We start from the raw sequence: 20,160 nt of genomic DNA, 5'->3' as shown, positions 1-20,160 counted from the left end.
ACAATTTCTCCTGGAGAGATTGGCCGGCCAGAACACAAAGGACAGGGAGCATAATCTTTTTGTCTTTGTTGGCCTTTTCGTGGAGGCATGTTGGAGCCTGTGCACAGTGACTCTGAAAAGGCTTAGAAATATTTCCAAATGGATCTCTGGTCGAACGTTTGAAGGCTGTGAACAAACTGATTAATTGCTGCTTCTGACCCCTATTTATAGACTTCAGATCAAAGGCAACATAGTCCTTGTGACATCATCACTCCGTAAGCCAATCAGATTGTCACATGACATTTTAGAATGGGGATGTTTTGTTTTAAATTGTTTTCAAATTTAACTTTAGTGTTTCTTAGTTTAAGACCAGTTGGGCCAACACCCTCCTCCCCCCCGCCCCATTTAGTTGATTCACATATTAATTGCCACAAACATGTCAATAATAAATTTTATGATAAATGTTTTTTCATTATCCTACTTTTATAAAAGGAAACATTATTTAAAGCAGCGGTCCCCAACCTTTTTTGCGCCACGGACCGGTTTATACCCGACAATATTTTCACGGACCGGCCTTTAAGGTGTCGCGGATACATACAACAAAATAAAACCAGTACCGGTACCAAAAAACAGATTTATTCATAACACACGTGAAAAGACCAGGAAAACCGAGTTAACGATAAAAACGATAACAAAATAACGCTGAAAACCGATGTGGAGCAGGGAAATTTTACTGCTATTGTTAAATAATTATCATCATTACCATTGCATTAATAATATAATCTTCGGTGGTAAAATTCGGTGGTCTGACGGGCAGACATGAATTCCAGTAGTCGAAGTGAGTGGGCATAAGCCGGCTTATCCAAAGGTAAGGCACTACCTGTTGAATTATTTCCAAAGTGTGCCAAATTGGACATGATAAAATTTAAGTCTACTCACTGAAATTACTGGTGGATGTCTGTTTTGATTTTGATGAAAAATCTCATGAGTAGAAGCAGTAGAGTCTGCTAAGAAGAAAGAAATGAAAGCAGTTAGAGTCTGCTAGGAAAAGTTTAAATACTGGGTTAAAGTCCCGGTTGGTCATTAGGTCAGACCTTTGTTGGTCATTTTGTGGGTTAGAGTCCCCATTGTCCATCAGGGTAGATCTGCCTCAGTTACACTGCAAAAACTTAAAATCTTACCAAGTATATTTGTCTTATTTCAAGTCAAAATATCTAATCACACTTAAAATAAGCCATAATCAGCTAAAGAGTAACGTTTCAGTGAGATATAGGAACTTGTTTTTAGACAGTGCATCTTGGATATCTTGTTAAGTGAAAAACTCTTGAAAACATATTGTTTTGAGTCATATCTCACACGAAACAAGCTTTTTTGGCATTTCATAAACGTTTTAAGCTGCTGTGTTATTTGTAAAAGATTTATCATCTTGTTTCAAGAAATAGACCTAACTTGAATCAGGACATCAAATCTACTTTATTGAGAACTGCAGGTTAATATCATGCCCAACATTACATTATTATGAGTCTTAGTATCTTAAGCACAGTGTATTTATCAGTCAAACCATATCAATGTGACATTGAAAAAGAGGCAAAACACTGAAATTGTTTCCCTCTCAGTTGTGTTGCACTGAACAGATTGCGCCAAAAGTAAAATAAAAAGTAAATAGAACAATTTTTTTGCCAGTCTTTAAAAACCTTATTTCAGCCCACATATTCACAAAAGAATAATGTTTGATGATGTCAGTTAGATCATACTTCACTGGAATGTACTTGCTGTTATTAAAGTTTACATAGTGGTACGCTGTATAATCAACAAGATTTCCAGCATCCACAAAAATATTTGCCTGAGCTAGACAGGGAACTTCTACCTCATAAGCTAAATATTGATCATTCCACCCAACTGTAGAGAGAGGCTGGCATTCAAAACAATACACAGATGCATTTACAATATAGATGTTTTTAACAAGTGCAAACTCTGGAGCATCATTTATGACATCAGAAATAACCAAAGATTTTTCACATGAATGTATATTTCCATGTAGCATAATCCACTGTACAGAAACTACATGTTCAACTTGCTCAATGAAGTCTTTAATCTTGCCTTCTACATAATGAACATTTTTCACCTCTTTGGCTGGAACCATGTCGACTTCACTTGAAAAAATGGGATGTTTCTCATGCACGTTCTGACTACATTCATAAAGTTGGTTGTGCTTCACAAGAGATTTACAAATATTCTTAAAACTACTTTTCAGAGCCCACTGCTTGAAGAAACAATGTTTTGACTCAAAACGCATACACATATGCCTCACTGTAGGACCAAGAGCCTTAATCTGAGAAGGAAGATGCAGTAAATAATGCTGTTTAGGTATAATATTTTAATCTGGAAACAGTTGTTTGAAATGTTTTAAATGCTGCTCTATTAAAAGCTTCAATCTGGAGAGAGTTGAGACAGCAATAATAGGTGAAAACAGAATTTTTATGATCTCTAACATGTTACGTAGCATTTGTGTGTAATGATTTTCTCCAATTTTGTCCATAAGAAATGGAAAGATCTTCAACAAAACCAGCATCTGCCCAGCTGACTGTTTCAATTTATTGTCATTTGATGAAAGCGTACTGACAGATATGGGGCAAGGCTTATCCCTCACATCAACAGGAGAATAAGGGAAACACAGAATTGCACTATTGAATGAATCTTAGTTCATTTGCCCTGAAAGCACAAGATTCTTTAAAACACATTTGATTTCATATGGGGCAACGCCTTCAAGAATAACATGCATGATGTCTTGCGGGGTTTGATTGATTATATCAACGTGAGGAGAGTCTGTTAACTTGCTTCTCCTGTTTATACCATACGTTATTTTTAGTTTGTCTTTCAGAAAGTCCGTACTTGCCTTCTCAATGTCATTACATTGCCTGTTATGACTGGCCATGGTCCTTTTAACAAAAAAAATCTTCATTAAATTTTTCCTGCATGTCTTCAAAGTGGCATTCGCAGTGCCTGCATTTACTGTAGGCAAAACCCACTCCTTCCTTAAATCCAGCCACTTCATGCTGAGCTAGAGTGTCTCCACACACAGATATGAGTGCCCCATGAATTGTCCTCTCACCCCTTGCAGTGACAACTTGGACACCATCACACAGCTCAATTAAGTCACGGTTAATCCTCTCAAATATCTCATCTATACCACAACGGGAAAGATCTTTTGATTTTACCATGGCAAGCAGACGAATAGCAGGAAGTCTTGATCTGTACTTAGGGCTGATGTTACCTAAGGTGTAATAAATCAATAACAGCTTGTTCTTGTTTGCCCGAGATCCAAGAGGATTGCATAGTTCAATTTCATCTGTATATAAAATCAACTGTAATGCTGTAGGGACTTTAATAAACAGTGGGTGCCACTTAAAAATGTCTCCATCAATGAAATCATGAAGAAAGCCATCCTTGCATGGCTTTGGCCTCTCATCAATCATTGCAAGCATTCTTGGATGTGATAGCAGCTGCTCCAAACTTTTCAACAACGGTATGTAATGAAAACAATGGTCTTTAATGGCAAGAACCCTGGAGTCTCCACGCTTCGAATAACAGACTGTTTGTTTTGTGACAATAATCTCTGGTTCAACTGGTTTTAACAGTTCTTTGATAGTCTTTTCCTGCAAATGTGTGGAAGCAATTTGAGTGAAAGGGTCAACAAACTGGTCAAATACCCCCACTGCATCACTCTTTAGTTGATCCAGGTCCCCAGAATGTCTCTCAATCATGTCACTCATTTGTTGTTTTAAGTGCTCCAATAATACGGCCTGATATTGCTGGATTCCACTCACGAAGTGGTTAACAGCTCTCTGTGGAAGAGGAAAAACAAAGGAAAAAACCTTAATTACAAAATTCATATGAAAACACAGTCAACATGCAAACTCACAGACACAATTTTTGAAAAAGGAAACCTTCAGTTACATAAAGTTAGTGCGATGCAATGAGCAAAATAAGTTACCCCCACCACCCAATTTTTTTTGTAAAGAATAATATTGCCTTATGCAACGTTAAAACCTTGTATTCACTTAATTATAATGCATTTTGAGGAATCGGATCATAGGTGGAAATGCAAATTGAAAATTTGTGTTGTGTGTATTATGTTGTCTCTATTCTTAGCTCATGCTAAGGAAATATAGTGATAGGCAGATTTTGGATGCAACATACATGTCTATTTCCATATATAGTGGGGGAGTGAGATCTGAGTGGTCACCCATGAAGTACATGGAGACACATTCGAATGTCAGGTGTTTCACTCACATACCTAAAGCTGTCCATTTATGACATCTTGAATGATCTATTCAAGATGCCAGGTCTGAACAGTGCCCAAGTTATAGCTTGAGCACTGTTCAGCATAAGTTAAGCATATTGCTTTTAGGTTCTCTAACAATGAAATACAATTCAATGGAAAATTAATGGCATAAATTACCTGTGTCAGTCGATGGGTTTCCTTGGCTTGAAGAAGAAATGCAGTTGCATGTTTATAAATGTCAAGATTCAGGTGACCCTCTCCATCTTCTTGAAATCCACTCTGAAACAGAATAACAAAAACATATCTATTAAAACAGAAATAAATAATTGCATTGATAGGTAGCAATCACCAAACAATATTGCATTCATTAGTTAGCTAGATTCATGCCCATAAGGTACAAGGTAGATGTATTTTTACTGACTGATGTCTTTAATTTGAGCTTTTAAAATGACAACTAAAATGACAAACAAAGCAGTACTTGATAATAGATTAATAAGACTAGCAAAGCACATGGAGAGTTCAGTACAGTATAGTTTAAATTCCTTGATCATGCCTGATCACCCCCAAAATTGAATTACTTGTTTATTGGCCCATTTGTGACATTTCCTGAAAATTTAAAATCTGTCCATAACTTTGAGTTATTTTGCTAACAGTCAGACAAATGCCACCAAAAACATAACCTCCTGAGTTACTAAGAAAAAAAGGTAAAGAAAAGAAAAACAAAAGATAGTTTTAGAAAAGAAAAGTAACAGTTAATGTTGTCAGTAGTCTTACTGTTACTTCAGAAATGCAAATAGTTATTTATAACTGATTACTCATTTAAAAAAATATACAAAATAACTTACTGATTGGTTTGTATGAAAGTAATTAGTTATGTCAGTTATTTACTGTCGGACAAGTTACTGACAATTTGAAATATGTTATATTTAGTAGTTTCACCTTTAAAAAAAAAAAGACCAATACTGACAATAAAAGTTATATTGACTTTAATGCTCTTATTAATGTGAAGATGAGTATTTTTTTTGTGTGTTTAAAATTTTTTTGACAGTAACTCTGAACAAATCATGTAATTTTGGTTTGCTTTGCCTAATAGTCATTCTCTTAGGCTACATCCACACGTACCCGGGTATTTTTGAAAACGCAGATTTTTCTATGCGTTTGCACCTTTCGTCCACACGTAAACGCCGTTTTTGGTCACTGAAAACGGAGATTTTTAAAAACTCCGGCCAGGGTGGATATTTTCTAAAACTCCGTTTTTGCATTTATGTGTGGACAGAAAAATGGAGAAAACGCAGCGTCAAAGGTGTGCTCATTTTTTGACGTCACACTGTGCGCCACGTTATTGTTTCGGTGAATTTCTACAATACTGTTACTGTTAATTGTACTCTCTGCACTGCCTCCACACATACCACTTGCTTCTGCTTCTATGCCCCAGCTTTGTTTACTTTTTCCCACCGAGGCTTCTAGACTTCTGATTGGCCAACATTTCTGCACGGTTAGGAATCTAGCGCCACCTGTTGCTTTGGCATGTTCCTAGCAGCGTTTTCCTTCATTTCTGCGTTTACGTGTGGACGGGATTATTTTTTAAAACGAAAACGGAAAATCTCTGTTTTCAAAAATACCCGTGTACGTGTGGACATGGCTTAAGTTGACCTTGAACACATATGTAAACATGATAGTGACCTATTCAGTTAGCTGACTGGCTTTTACCAGCTGATTTCAACATGTATTTCAACAATATATCAACTTTTTTTAAACTAATAGGACTTTCTGCAAAGTTTGGATGCATTCACCGGAGCGAACGAACGGATGACTGAAAAAAAAAACAGTCTGACAAGACTGCAGCTTTGCGTTTCTGCCACAGCTCTCATTTACGTTTCAGGTGAGTTACTTAATTTAGCGAAACAACTAGTTCGACACTCATCACTATTAAAATAAAAGTACAACATGAGTCTGTCAAAAACAACACATTTAATGGACGTACTTGGATCAGCCAAAGTAAATGCTAACATTATGTTACAGCTTCTGCAGCTCGTTTCTCTGGCTTTTGTTAAAATAACTTACCGTTGGTGCGGAGATGCTTGAGCCCTCGTCAGTTACTGAAGAACTGGCGTTAGTTTACTGGTGTCAAGTCAGCCTCCAGTTTATTTTACGTTCCCTGTGTATTCAAAGTATTACGGGAATGGATGTGGAAACCGGATTTCAAAATAAAAGCCAACTTCGAGTGAATTAACAGATATGTTAAGAACATAATAACATATAATTTAGGCTTTTTTTTTTACAAACTCTAATGTTACATCTATATGACACAGCCTTGTACCCTAATTGTGCCCTGTCACTATCAAGGCCATCTTATTTTGGATTTCAAAGTAAAAGCCCTGTGAATCTTCATTTTTGAACTACTCTTTCAATGACTTAATAATGCTCTTAAAAGCAAAAGTCGTATTTCCAAATACTATTTGAACTTTGTATCAACACTTTCCAACCGCAGTCTTTTTCACAGTAATACCATATCAATATCAATTCTTTCTGATTTTGCTTTTCATAGTAATGGCCCTTTGAAATTGCGGATATTTGACTTAATCTCCTAACGATTCAAAATGCTCTAAAATGAAAACTTCTTGTTTCCACAGGGTAATTCCACTTTAGATCAACAGTATACAACCCCACAGTGATACCATATCAATATCAAGTCATTCTGATTCTGCTTTCAAAAATAAAAGCCTTTTCAAATTGTCCATAATTGACCTAACTTTCAGTGATTTCAAAATGCTCTAAAATGGAAAATTCCTGTTTCCACAGGATAATTTCACTTTAGATCAACAGTATACAGCCCCGCAGTGATACAATATCAATATCAAGTCAAGTAGGTCAAGAGTGTGTCCTCTATTATGTGTGGCCTCTGTTACATGCTGAGTCAGCCCAAAGTTGCCCAGAGTGTTACTCAGGTCTTTAGTCCCTTTGTCCTGAGGGTTGTCCACATGAATGTTAAAATCCCCAGCAATAATTACACAGTCAAAATCAACACAGATCACAGACAGCAGTTCACTGAGGTCATTAAAAAAGTCTGTGCAGTATTTGGGAGGCCTGTAAACATTAAGAAACACAACTTTGGATGGGGCCTTCAGCTGTAAAGCCACATATTCAAAAGACTGAAAACTTCCAGGAGATAGCTGCTTACATTGAAATGATTCATTAAATAAGACAGCAACCCCTCCTCCTCTCCTGCTCACCCTGCCCTCACTGATAAAACTGTAGGAGGGGTCGTCTCGATGAGAACAGCTCCACTGTTACTTTGGTCCAACCAAGTTTCAGTTAAAAACATAAAATCAAGGCTGTGCTCAGTGATTAAATCATTAATTAAAAATGTTTTCCCAGCTAGAGATCTAATGTTTAATAAAGCCAACTTAAGTGTTTTAGAGGTATTACTTGTCCCCTCGTGTTTGGGAGCAGTCTGTGGCACACAAGGTATGTTTACTATGTTTAAAGATCTTTTAGAGTGCAGCTCTCTGTGTTTTGACCAGGCCACATGTCTCCTTCTGTCACCTGAAAGTACAGAGATTTTAAAACCTTCTAGTAAGCTTCTCCTGGGAAAAGTCATCACTGCCATAATCCTCACAGCCCGGACCCTTCACACATCACGCATCAGACTGCGGAGACAGAGCATGAAGAGGAACTAAGGGGGGCGAGGCTGGGCAATGTGACTTCGATTGCTCTGTTGAGGGTGGGGCTCGATGGCGAACCTTTGGCTGCTCTGGTGGGGGGTTTATGGGGGACAAAAAGGGATTGGGCCGGGGGGTAGATCTGAGCCCAGCATTGACCCGCTCCATCATCTCCTCAGTGAATTTCAGGTGTGGGGAGGAGGGAGAAAGGGAGGGGGAGGAGGGTGATGGCCTGTCAGGGGTTTGGGGGACTGGGGAAGGTCGTGGTCCCTGGTCCTGGTCGTTGGTGTTGTTGAGAGAGTTGGAGGCAAATAGGGACCCCTCTTCTTGCCTCAGATGTCTCTCCTTTCTGAGGCTCTTCCCGGGTGGGGGCAGATGGAGCTCCTCCTCAAGGTTTCTGCTGGGCTTTGTCTGTTCTTGGAGTACTGTTTGTTCCTCTTTATGAGATAACTCCTCGTTTATCTCAGCCTTGGCACCAAGGATGGATGACGTATGGAATAAAACAAGTTGGAGGTGAACAGTTTCACCCCTGACTTGTTAAAATTAAATCCATTTGCTTTAAACAGATGCCTGCGTTCCCAAAAAATATTAAAGTTGTTGATAAAATGCACTGAGTGGTCAGCACATGCTGATATAAGCCATTTATTCAGTGCAAACAACGACTTTAGTGTTCTTACCGCACATCCTTTGTACATCCTTTACGGCAGAGTCACCCACAATCAGAGTTTCAGGCCTAGCCTTTAGCTTTCCCTGTGGCCTTTCACTTTTTAACAGATTTTCAGACCTTATTTCGCTGCTTTTAGATGGATGGTTGTCCGATATCGATCCAGGGTCCTTTGATAGTGGAGCAAATCTGTTCTGCAGTTTCACATTCAGTTGTTTTGGAGGTTTGTTGCTAACCTTCCTATTCACGGTTGTCCAGTCCTGTTTCCTCTCGTGTACAGGGGTAGAAGAGCTTCTCTGTCTCGTAGGAAGTGAAGGCCAGTCGGTTTCAGAGATTTCAGCTCGCTGTGCCCTGCCTGTGGTACGTCCTCCCCCTTCCAGGAGACATGATTTATGTCTTGGTTTTGCACCAAGACAGTCCAAGGGGGGATTATCACTTGAGGATTTATAATAATGCACAGAGTCTACTTTCTTGGTCATGTTATCTGTGCTCCTTAGCTGTGTACTAGCTTGCTCATCGCCATTGTTTTGAGTCAAAGGCAAGGTTGTTTCATTTCCACACAGTCCATTTACCTCCACGTTTACTTCTAAGCGATGAATTTTTGTCTCCAGTACTGCAATCTTCTGCAGGAGGCTGTGGTAGTCATCTGTGGAGAGGGAAGGCATCTTGTTGCTAGTTAGCCTAGCGGTTAGCACCTTTCCAGGCTATTGAGGCTGTTCGGTGCCCAGACACTGTAATCAGGCTTCAGCTGTGTCTAGGCCACAAACACACGGAGCGCTGAAGATAAGGTAACTATAAAAATGTTGCTGTTTCTGTTAAGAACACTTTAATCCTAATGATCTATAAGTGTCCAGAAGCTATCGCAGGTAAGCTCATATAGAAAAAAGGGAAAAAAATCAGCATAAAAATCAATAAAAGAAGCAAAGCATTTAAAGAGCAAAGAGAGGAAGTGTCCACACTCACAAAAGGGGGAGGAGCAAGATGTCTGCTATACTGATATGTGAAATATTCCTTTATTGGGTGAGAAAATCAGACCATGTCATAACTGCTTTAAGTCACACAGAATAGATATCAGAGCCTTAAACAGGCTGACTTCTGCTAAATGGGTCAAACTGGGCAGAAAGTCTACAAACACATAACATCCTTATAGAATATGATGTAACACTATAGATCAACTTAGCTCAGAATATATAAAGCATATAAACAGTTACAGCAATATGATGCAACAAACACAGCAGCTACTGATCCAAAATACTCAAAGCTTCATAGAACTGAAACCAACATTTATTTTAGCTCCATTCTGCTGCTGATACAGACTTTAGGTTTCTGAACATTGAACTTGTTGCTGCCTTTCATGGTGTGTAACTTGAAGGCCCTGAGTACTCTGAGTACTTTCTCCCACACTGAAAACACTGGGATGATAACATTATTTTAACATTACCTAATTTTTACCTAATAATTTTTTAAAAAACTTTTCTAGCAATCCTTCACAAACAGGGAGCAGATTGTCTAGCATCTTTCTTTCAGCTTAACGAGTGAACCGTCAGCTCGTTGAAACAAACGTTGAAGTCTGATTGGCTCGACACCACCGAACAGAGGCAGCAATGTAACATAGCTCACATTAACAGTGCAGTGAATCCTGCTTGTGCCGTGATGTTCAGGACTGCAAACCGAGCAGCATCACTGACTTTCAGCTTGTTGTGTTTGTAGATATATGACTGACTTTAATTATCCATAAAATCATCACATCTCTGTAAGATAAAGGTCGACTATTGAACGGTATATATTTTAAAGGCTTTAAAACAAAGTTGATGCTGAAAGTAATGTTTTAAGGTTCTTCATTATTAAACATTAAACGTTTCAGCCAACCAGCACTGCTTTGGGATATTGCATGGCATAATCCACCAGAACTAATATAAAGCAATATCCACGTGCACTCCGGTGAAATGGCCTGATGAGGTCCTTGACAATGCGTTCAAATGGGACCTCCATTAATAGTAATTCAATTCAATTTTATTTATATAGCGCCAAATCACAACATAAGTCACCTCAAGGCGCTTCATAGATACAGAGAAAAACCCAACAATCATATGACCCCCCTATGAGCAAGCACTTTGGCAACAGTGGGAAGGAAAAACTCCCTTTTAACAGGAAGAAACCTCCAGCAGAACCAGGCTCAGGGAGGGGCGGGGCCAGCTGCTGCGACCGGTTGGGGTGAGAGAAGGAAGACAGGATAAAGACATGCTGTGGAAGAGAGACAGAGGTTAATAACAGATATGATTCAGTGCAGAGAGGTCTGTTAACACATAGTGAGTGAGAAAGGTGACTGGAAAGGAAAAACTCAATGCATCATGGGAATCCCCCGGCAGCCTACACCTACTGCAGCATAACTAAGGGAGGATTCAGGGTCACCTGGTCCAGCCCTAACTATATGCTTTAGCAAAAAGGAAAGTTTGAAGCCTAATCTTGAAAGTAGAGATAGTGTCTGTCTCCTGAATCCAAACTGGAAGCTGGTTCCACAGAAGAGGGGCCTGAAAACTGAAGGCTCTGCCTCCCATTCTACTTTTAAATACTCTAGGAACAACAAGTAGGCCTGCAGAGCGAGAGCCAAGTGCTCTAATAGGGTGATATGGTACTACAAGGTCATTAAGATAAGATGGGGCCTGATTATTTAAGACCTTGTATGTGAGGAGCAGGATTTTGAATTCAATTCTGGATTTAACGGGAAGCCAATGAAGGGAAGCCAAAACAGGAGAAATCTGCTCTCTCTTTCTAGTCCCTGTCAGGACTCTTGCTGCAGCATTTTGGATCAGCTGAAGGCTTTTCAGGGAGTTTTTAGGACTTCCTGATAATAATGAATTACAGTAGTCCAGCCTGGAAGTAATAAATGCATGAACTAGTTTTTCAGCGTCACTCTGAGACAGGATATTTCTAACTTTAGAGATGTTGCACAAATGGAAGAAAGCAGTCTTACATAGTAATGGGCACTTTTGCGATGGCCAGCTGGTTAACCAGCTGATGGTCCAGGCAGGGCGCACACCATCAGCGCACATCTGCTCAGATTCCCAGCCAATAAAATCTGGCCATTATTTGCTCCAGAGTTTTAGCATATTTCATATGCCCTGCCATGGCGTTTTGGTGAGCCACCTGGAAAATCATTTTTGGCATTCCTCTTCTGTGTGAGTGTCACGACTCAATCAATAAAGCCTTTCTTTCAATAATGCAAAATGCAAGTAGGTCCGGACTACCCCACATCTCTGCTGAATGCATTGCAGACATACCAGGCCCAAGCCATCCATGATTGCTCGGTGGACACCCGCAAACCTGCACCTTGTTGCTGTGGGCAGGCTGAGAGCCACTGCCTGGGCTCTGCCAGACTGCAGCAGGAGCAGCCCCAGCGACCACTCCTTTGGCCAACGGCACGTCTCTGCTGTGGCCCTGAAGATCTCCAGGAAGGCATGGGGGTTGTTTCCCTGTCGTGTCTCTCTCACAGTGCAAAAGTTTTGAAACACATTATTAAAATAAATCATAAAAATACTGCTATGACTTTTGATTAATTTGGAAAGTGTAAATGGCAAGAATTACCAATAGTTTTAAGCACAGTGCAAGAGCTACCTGGTGAACTTCTACAGCAACATTTCACTTACCTTATTAATCATCAGAAATATTTTGAACAAACCGTTATCTGTTGTTGCATTTGGAGTGTCCAGTTCACAGCACAATATTAAAAAAGGAATGTACTGTACAAATATTAGCAGCAGGCAACTTTGTGCTTTGAGTACTGCTGAAAGTAACCATGCGTGAATGCGATCATTGCTGCTATGTTTGCTCATTTATTTACTAAGCCAATGCATACAGTAACTGGCATGGACAGATTGCCAATACATGTACAGTAGATGCACGTAGATTTTATTATGACAGAATGCACAAGCACATGAATGTTGTTGCTACCATGGTGCTCTCTGTCTGACTTGGCCTTTTGTATCACGTCTAAAATACACTCTTCTCTGACAGGACCAACCAATCGATTTGAGTTAAAATTTCGATTTTCATTTTTGAACAAAGACAACATTCGTAAATGGACTGGTTCTTATATAGCACTTTTCTACTCTGTCGGAGTACTCAAAGCACTCTATACAACACGACTCATTCACCCAATCACACAAATACTTTCTTCTATACTTTGTGCTGTTTAGCTAACATTCACACACTTTCATGCTCTGATGGATGGGGGTTAGTATCTTCCCCAAGGATACTTGGCATGCAGACCCCCTAGTCTACATGCCACCAACCTTGCAATCAGTAGCTGACCTGCTCTACCACCAAGTGTAAGCATCACTTTTTGTTTTCTTGCGTGCTCAGTGTGCACAACCTCTGCTATATTTATAGAACCTCTGCTCAATGCAAAAACATGAATAAACTTCCATTTGCACTGCGTCCCCTGGTGGATGTACAAGACATTAACACTGGTTTTCAGAAATGCTGCGAGGGGGCATTAATATTCCTTGTATTGTACAAGTCACAGGTGGGGGATATCATTAAAGTCACAGATCAGCCGGCAATCAGTCAGGAATCCACCAGGCATCTGTCATGGTCCTGTCAGGAATGAGGTGGACATTATAATGTGTGTTATTTATTCTTTTGTATTTATTCTTAATTACACTCTCCGACTCAAAGAACTTAGCAATAGCCAGTTTAGTATCTACTATGTTCTTTTTATTCTTCTTATACTTTATTTATTGTATATGCTGTTGTGAAAAAGACTGCAGTTGAAAAAGGTTTTGTTGTACAAAAATGCAAAATGATAATAAGGAATAAATGATTTTTCTATCTATTTATGTAATTTTTGCAGTTGCTGAATTTGAATATTGAGGTGTTTTTAACAAAACCCCAAGGAGGAGAGTCATCAGCAACGATATTAGAGAAGCAATTGCTCCTGCCCATCAGTGAAGGGGGTTATAAGGTGATTTTCAAGCAATCTGAGGAATGATACAGTGAGAAATATCAGTCACAAGTGGAGAACATTCAAGACAGTTGCCAATCTTCCCATGTGTGGAAGTCTCAGTTATTTTACCTCAAGTTTAAACCGTGGAAGCTGAAGGAAACTGCAAAATATGCAAAGCTACATCTCAGACTTCACAGGCCTCAGTTAGATTTTAAATGTTAAAGTATGATATTAATAGAACTGTGCATAAACAAATGCCCACAAACCTCAATTAACTGAAGCAACATTGTGAATAGCGTGGCCCAATATTTCTCCACAATGATGTGACTGACTGTTAAAGTCATATAGAAAATGGTAACTTTAAGTTATTGCTGGTAAACATGGTTCCACAAGCTACAATGAATCAATTAATGACTCAATCAATGAATCTACGGCGAATCAGATTTTGGCTTAGGTTTTGTTAAATAAACAATGACAGTTTGCTCAAGGCTAGAAGCACACGTACATATTGTTTGGAAAAATGTTAACAGGAATGTACAACTCCTCTCAGAGGTTATATAAAGTAGATTTCTTCATGATTAATGTTATTAACATGATCTAGAGATAGTTGCCAGTATGCTTAATGATTTGCAGCATATGTAGCAGCCCCTGGCATCAATAATAACAGAAGAGAGTCTCTAATGGGTCTAGCCATTTATTTTCTTCAGCTAACACAGTTCTGAGCAATGTCTGACAGTTCTTTGGACATCGTTTCAACACAGTGAAAACTACAAAATAAAAAATTTATTGCTTCTCATACAGTTTCTGTAGCTGTCACATTAAAATGTAATTATTATGTGATTGCAATGTTCAAAAGTTGGTGTTTAATCTGGTTTCATGTTGTTTTGTCGCAACCTACTGGTCGACCTGAGTATGGCGCTTTGTGGTGCTTTGGGGTGATGTGTAATTAAGCGCACATGTTGCCAGAGACTGAGGGCTCGAACCAAATGGGAGTAGGCTGACTTGTGTACAAGGTGAAAATATGGAAAATATGGACCACAATTGCACATGAATGTTGAGTAGAAAGGCGCACACAGTATGTTGGTGCATTTACTTTGTGTGTATGTTTTATTTGAGTTGTAATTTTTATTCTGCTGACATAATATCCGTGTTTTTCATTGATCATTTCAACATAGTTTTTCACGGTGTTTGCTGGTGAAAAGAAGATTAAAATACTGGTTAAACATCAGTTGGAGCATGGCCCTTTATTCTACTTCGAACATGAAAAACCTTCAGGAGCAGTTATAGTCTCTTTAAATTAAGTTGTGAACAATATCACAACATACAAGTATTATACACTCTGTGACTTAAAGCAATACAGGAGTGCAAATAAAGCCTAAAAGATCCAAAAAGAAGTACTCCAGAGTTATTAATGAAGAAAAAATAAAAGGTTTTAAAACTATGTCAAAGTGCATCACAACTTAATTGTGTATGATATGATCATCACGTCACATAGGTCAGAAAGCTAAAATTAGCACATGGATGCATTCAGTGCAAGTACATAAAGAGATTGTTAACAGACATCTTAAAATGCTAACAAAACAACATAACTTATAATATGAACAGAAATAATACTGAATTTTTGTCTTGATCCATGCTCAATCATGCAGGTAAAGTAAGGAAATCCCAAAAAGTTCATTCTGTTCATCTGGACGTAGCCTTTTCAGCATTTCGTCACTCATCCAAGGGACTTCTTCAGTCTCAGTCTGACTGCAGGCTTCCCCCACAGTACCTTTGCGCAATAAATGGTGAACAATGGGCTGTGAGCTCAGTTCCTTGATCATTAATATGCAGATTGTCAAAACCATTGATCAACAAAAACTGATCAAAAACCATTATTCAATGACCATTGATTGTTGATCAGGTGATAAGGTAGTGTGCAAGGTATTTGCATATCTAATCCAGGGATTATGGTTGTCATGGTATAGTATGTCACGTGGGATTCGCAATTTGTTTGTTGGTCTGTTTAAGAGTGAGTCAGCAAAGCAGTACTCTCCACTTGAGCCTCGTAGTGGCTTAATTGGTATCAAGTCACTACATCTTTGTCAAATAAGTGACATGTTGAAATATTGCAGTTATTTCATTCAGTTTATTTATTATCAGCTCATCTATGTGTCAGTGGATCTCCAACTTCCTAACTGGCAGACCACAGGCAGTAAGGATGGGCGGACATGTCTCAGCCTCCACCACTCTCAGCACTGGAGCCCCCCAGGGGTGTGTTCTGAGCCCCCTGCTGTACTCTTTGTACACATATGACTGTGTGGCCACTACCAGCTCCACCACCATCATCAAGTTTGCTGACGACACCGTCGTGGTGGGCCTGATCTCTGATAACAACGAGACGGCCTACCTGAAGGAGATTAGGAATCTGGAGAACTGGTGCCAGAGGAACAACCTCCTTCTAAACGTCAGTAAGACAAAGGAGCTGATAGTGGACTTCAGCACTAAGCAGGAGAGGAACTACCAGACCCCCGTCATCAACGAGTGCCCAGTGGAGAGAGTGGACAGCTTCAAATACCTCGGAGTTCACATCACGCAGGACCTGTCATGGTCCTGTCACATCAACACCGTGGTGAAAAAGGCCCGTCAGCGTCTCTACCACCTCAGACGCTTGAGAGACTTCCAACTGCCCTCCAAGGTGCTCAGGAACTTGTTTTCACTTCATCACTTAAATCACTTTAAGCATATTTGCACTGCACAAGACATAATGTGGATCGCACAACACTGGACATTATATTCTTCATTTCCAGTTAATACTTGTACAGCTGCTGTTATTGTGTGTGTGTGTGTGTGTGTATATATATATATATATATTTATTTATTTATATTTCTTCATACATTCTTATATAGTTCTATATTGTGTATTTTGTTGTACAGTTATTTTATTTTCAACTTTAATTTATATATTTTATCTTATTCTTCCCAGTTAAATTTACCCTTCATTCTAATTTGTGTTGTACAGTTATTTCATTTTTAACCTTAATTTATATTTTATTCCTTCCTAGTTAAATTTACCCTTTTTAATTTTTCATATTTATTTCCTATCTTATTCATAGCCTTTTCTTCTTTTCTTTTTTTTTAGCTCACGAGCAGTTGTCTAAGCATTTCATTGCATATCGTACTGTGTATGACTGTGTACGTGACAAATAAAATTTGAATTTGAATTTATTTGCTTTGATAGATTTCTTGAGGTTGTTGAAATAGAATTACTTCAGTGTAAATAGACTGCACTGAATTTTGTGCAACTGTACACAGCCAGAATCTCGGCTATGGAAACATAAAGCAAGGCATGCAAGAAACAGCCCTTGTTTGCTATGTGTGGAGGAAAATGCAGAGTGGAGCTGTTATTTCTGGGCAGTCCATTAGGGGCATAGTTTTAGTGTGAATGGTCTGCTGTGCTGTCTGTCTAAAAACTCATTGTGTTAAAAACTATCGGATATGCATATCCAAAAAATTATGGATTATTATAATTACAATATAAAATAAACACACTGTATTTGAAAGAAAATACACCAAGAAACAGATTATTAGGGCCATTACTATTATTATTATTATTATTATTATTATTAGTAATAATAATAATAATAATCTGGCAAAACAAGTGCCCGTTTGAGGGCTTTAACATGCTCAAAAACTTGTGAAATTTTAAACACGCACCAGGTCTGGTGAAAAATAACGTATTTTAATGGCTTCAGATATGGGCAGGGTAAAATGGCTCAGTAGTGCCACCTAGAAGAATGAAAAACTTGAGCCCCAGGTCTGGGTATGACCTACATACATGTATGAAATTGGGTACACATATGTAACATGAAGAGGCGCACCATAGAGTCCATAATGGCCATATCGTCTCAACATTGCATTGCAGAAGTGTTCAAGTATAAAAACAATAATAAAGACAATTGCAATGTTCTGGTTATATAACATTTTTCTATCATTACTTTATTATGCATTAGGCACACGAGTTGTGGATAATTAAATAATAGATTTTTCCCAGATGGACAGCAAGTGGAGAGTGATAGATGAGATGAGGAGATGGAAGGAGGAAGACAGGCAAAGAGTGAGTCACAGGCAGAGCCTAGTTTATTTCCAACTGTTTTTTATGTGTTGCCGTATCCAAGGATGTGCAGAGAGGCTTAAAGGGGCGGGTGCTCAAAGTTAAAAAGGGGCACATTGAACCAGGCTGAATAACAACAACACACATTCATCAAGAATCTAATATGGGCAACAAGGCAAAGCAAACGTAGCCGATGGTTTACCTGATGGGTACAATGTTGCTGTTGAGGGGTTGCTGTGGATAGTGCTGGAGGGCAGGGCTGTGTAGATCTGAGACTGTAGACAGTAAAAAGTCCACAGGAGAGATGGTAGCTGATTAAACAAGTGTCATGAGATAATAACAAAATGCAAAGATTGGTGACAGCACTTGGAACCATAAGGCAACAAAAAACTGTGAGAAATAATTTAGGCTCTGCCTGTGAATCACTCTTTGCTTCTCTTCTTCCTTCCATCATTTCATATATCACTCTCCACTTGCTGTCTATCTGAGAACAAGGCACAACTTGCTATTGCAATAAACTATAATCTAATTATCCACACCTAACAACTCTTGCACTTAATCTATAATAAAATGATGACAGAAAAATGTTATAGCCCTGCCTTTAGTAGCCTCACACAGCTCCTACTGTTTCCTCCTCATGTCCTTACCAGGCATGTCTGCACAATGTTATATCATGAGTAATAATTAAAAAAAATCCATCTAAATAAAACACACATGCACGCACACACAGGGACATTTTAGACCTTCTTCAGAATACTGTATATACTATGGGCATCACTGTGCTGATCCAGAATCCTTACATTATTATTTATTACTAGAGCTACAATAATAAAGCAATGAGGAGGGGGAAGTAATAAATATGAAATAATGTATTTATGATGATTCCATGTGTTTCACTATCCACTCTGTGCAGGGCAAAGCTTATTACATGTTTAAACTGTAGAGATACAATCATTTTACTGCTGTAAAATCCAACTTTTGTCTTATTTAAAATATAAATCTAATATAATCTGCTTCTTAATGTATGTTCTTTAAAATACAGCGTGTGTTTTTTAATATATTATAATTATAATAATTATGTGGACATGCATATTAGATCGTTTTTTAGTGAAATATAATCCTTCCAGAAAGGCAGGAAAAGCCCGGAAACTTACTTTAAAACTAAATATGTTCCCTAAATATGTGACAGAGCTACAGACCCATGACAGCCTTACACAGGTAGCCAGCAGCTGTGACCAGCACTACTTGTGCAGTTAATAAAAGGACAGGTAATGTTTGTCGCGCTGTTGCACACACAGCACGCTCGTTTGTTTCAGTTCGTCAGTTGCAACAAGACAGCTTACCAACGTGTACGTAATAAGCTAATACTCCTGTGTGCTACACACTACAGTGTGCGCTGTACACCTACTTACTGGTTTTGTCGCATCAGTCTGTGTCTCTGAGATAACTTGTGTTTCTCCTACAGCTCCGGACCGCTAAAAATGCGCGTGCTCTTTGTAAGCTCGTTCCCGGCTCGTAACCAGCGCGTTCTGCCGTCAAGGGCGATCATTGGTTAAATGTGATCATGTGACTGATGCAAGCCAGATCCTTTTATTTAGCAAAACTGTGATTAATAGTTAAATATTATTGTTGAGGGGCACAGACAAGACTCCGCACGCACACACACATAAAAAAAATAAATAAATAAAATAAAAAAATTTAAAAGTTGCCTCAACAAAAGGGCACTTTGGGCACTCCTCAGGAAAGGGGCGGGTGCTCAAGCCTCTCTAGCCCCCCCCTCTGCACGTGCCTGGCCGTATCTTCCCAAGCCTTTCACCAATCTTTCCATTTTATTATTATCTCATAACACTTTAATTTTAACTCAGCTAACATCTCTTTTATAGACTTTTCTCTCCTGTAGACAAACCAACACAGCCCTGCCCTCCAGCACTATCAGCAGCAGCAGCAGCAGCAGCAGCCCCTCAACAGTAACATTGTACCCGTCAGGTTCAAAATTAGCTACGTTTGCTTTGCGTTTTCCCCACCTGATGACAGTGATATAGTTTGATTCCAAATTTGATTATTGATAAATGTGGGTTGTTGCTATTCAGCCTGGTTCCCCTTTTTCATTTTGAGTACCCACCCCTTCAAACATCTCTGCACAGCACTGCTCTACAAGTTTTTTTCATCTAACTAATACTCGTCTTACTTACATTACTTCTTTCCTTCACTCAGTCACTTGGCTCTGGACTTCTAGTAGGTAAGTACGCTGGCTTTTCCTTTTTCTTTTCCTTTTCCCAAACTCTTGGTTTTCCTCTGTTTTTTTTTTTCTTCCCCTGGGCTACACAAAGCATTCTCCCTTATAGTTATCATATAATCTGTCTGGGCTGCTCGGGATTTCCACTCACGCACTAAGTGCTTCTTCTTCAGTCACCTTTTTCATTCACTATATGTTTATACCCCACTCTGCATTTAATCATTAGCTATTATTAATCTCTGGCTCTCTTCCACAGTGTGTGTTTTGTACTGTCTTTCTCCCTTCAACCCTAACTA

General features: G+C 39.0%; 1 long non-coding RNA gene across 1 annotated transcript; it reads right to left on the bottom strand.

Annotated features, from left to right (window-relative positions):
• Positions 1 to 991: 991 nt before the first annotated feature.
• On the bottom strand, positions 992 to 10,536 carry LOC309691460. Its single transcript, XR_014272005.1, has 3 exons — positions 6,329 to 10,536; positions 4,442 to 4,543; positions 992 to 3,824 (listed from the first exon to the last, which is right to left on the bottom strand). It is a non-coding gene; the product is annotated as an uncharacterized lncRNA (long non-coding RNA).
• Between the last annotated feature and the right edge of the window lie 9,624 nt (positions 10,537 to 20,160).

Source organism: Aulonocara stuartgranti, assembly GCF_965226115.1.
Source record: "Aulonocara stuartgranti genome assembly, chromosome: 1".
Classification (NCBI taxonomy): Eukaryota; Metazoa; Chordata; class Actinopteri; order Cichliformes; family Cichlidae; genus Aulonocara; species Aulonocara stuartgranti.
The sequence above is the reverse complement of the archived record's forward strand: the minus strand, read 5'-3'. Positions and strand labels throughout refer to the sequence as shown.